Here is a 2,090-nt window from a genome sequence, read left to right as displayed (position 1 = left end):
AATTAATTTTAAACTAGGGCAGTCTCTCTAACAGATGTTATGTTTGTAATAATTTTGGGGTTCATTTATTATTGCTTTTCTTTTTCTCATCCTTTAAAAATAACTCCTAAATTCAAGAAGCTGTTGGTATACAAAGAAAATAGGTGCCTCTTTCCTTTTTCAATGAGTTTACTCTAGCGTTCCCATTAGACAATTGAGTTATTTTTTCTTAATTTAAAAATTTTTACTTATTTACTTTTTATTTTGTATTACAGTTTACATTTAATATTATTCTGTATTAGTTTCAAGTGTATAGTATAGTGGTTAGACAATCATATACTTTACAAATTGATTTAAAATATACCTTGTAAGAGAACTATCTTCAGGCAAAAGAATTAATGCTCAATTAATGGAATTTCTTTATATGATAAGGAGTAAGGGGGTTGTTTAGGAGCAGGAGTTTCATATCAGCAGTTCTCAAATCATTGTCTTATAATGTGCTCTTTCAATAATAGCACTTAAGACACCTGGAGAAAAGCATAATTATCATTCATGGAACTCATTATTATTCTGTCTTATTCAAAAAGTATAAATACAGACCACTTTGGGTAAATATGTTCGAGAAATTACAGGTACTTTTCAAGCAATCATGGTGATGAAGTTTGTCTTTGGTGTTGTAGGGGAAAAATGAGACTGTTTTGTCTAAAAATCTTGGGATTCACAATAACCAGTATTTAAAAGTACAAAGTCTGCCTGTCCAGAAAGTATCCGGCCGCCCACTGAGTAAAATAGAGATATTTACTGAAGGAGATACAAGATACAACAAACATGGAAGGAGGGGGCTGAGGCAAATCCCTATAAATGATGCCAAAGCAGGACCCGAAGCCTAAATTTTAGGAGAGAGAGTGAGTGCTGTGCTTTCATGGGCCTCTTCTTTATGAAGCAAAGTGTGTAAAGGTTGCCATAAAGGACAAACAAGTGAAATACTTCACACATTACAGTGGTTGAAATAAAATTGGGATGGATGGCTCTGGGAAAGCAGAGTACTCAAATACATATGGACACCCATCTGCAGAAACAGTGAGAACTTCAAAAAGCCAGTCAGGAGCAGTAAGCAGAGGGGAAGGTGAGAGGGGTTGCCCTGGAGAAGAAGACAGCAGGTCTGCAACAGAAAAACATGGAAGTAAAAACAAAAACGAACAAACAGAAAACTCCTGGAAATGGAGATGGTGGCGGTACCAGCGAGACACCTCATCCTCCTCTCAAGAAGAGAGCTGGAGTAGATCCCACATGTTGAAAATGAGGAAATGTTCATGAACAGACTTGATGTTGAAATCAAGATTCCTGAGGAACTGAAACCATGGCTTGTTGATGACTGGGACCTAATTACCCAGTTGAAAGAGCTCTTTTACCTTCCTACGAAGAAGGACGTGGATTCCATTCTGGAGGATTATGCAAATTACAAGAAATCAGAGATAATAAGGAGTATGCAGTCATTGAAGTCATTGCAGGAATAAATAAAGAGTGCTGGACACTTTGTACTCTACAAAGTTGAGAGGCCAGAGTATCCTGAGATCCTTGCAGACCACCCTGGTGTACCCATGTCCCAGGTGTACGGAGAGCCACATCTACTGAGATTGTATGTATGAATTGGAGTGATGCTGGCCTTACCTCTGGAGGAGAAGAGCCTCGCTTTATTACTGAATTATCTTCATGATTTCCTAAAGGACCTGGCAAAGAATTCTGCAACTTTGTTTAGTGCCAGCAATTATGAAGTGGCTCCTCCTGAGTACCACCAGAAAGCCATGTGAGGTGCTCACTTACACCTTGGTTTGGATCTTTGTAACACATTTCTGTTCTTAGTCCTCTTGTACAAATGATGTACTTTGAAAATTTTAGTGTATTACAGAATTCATGTTTGTTTTCTGTTTCATCCTAAACAGAAAATAAAAGGGGTTACAGTTCAAAAAAAAGAAATATGGTACCTAGGACGATGACTCCTTTGCCTCCTTCAAAGTAGGCACCTTGGACCTCACGGAGTTCTCCCAGTTGCCATTGGCTACCTTGTTGTATTTTCCTGAATCTCATGGACAGTTTGAAATCTCTTCCCT

The 2,090-nt window shown here is 37.9% G+C and overlaps 1 pseudogene; it reads left to right on the top strand.

Moving 5' to 3' along the window:
• The first annotated feature begins 840 nt into the window (after positions 1-840).
• On the top strand, positions 841-1,790 carry LOC119042908 (mortality factor 4-like protein 1; annotated as a pseudogene).
• Positions 1,791-2,090: the final 300 nt, after the last annotated feature.

This window comes from Artibeus jamaicensis, unplaced genomic scaffold (assembly GCF_021234435.1).
Source record: "Artibeus jamaicensis isolate MK-2021 breed Jamaican fruit bat unplaced genomic scaffold, CSHL_Jam_final contig_332, whole genome shotgun sequence".
NCBI classification, from domain to species: domain Eukaryota; kingdom Metazoa; phylum Chordata; class Mammalia; order Chiroptera; family Phyllostomidae; genus Artibeus; species Artibeus jamaicensis.
Note: the sequence above shows the minus strand (reverse complement) of the source record. Positions and strands in the feature narration are given on the sequence as shown.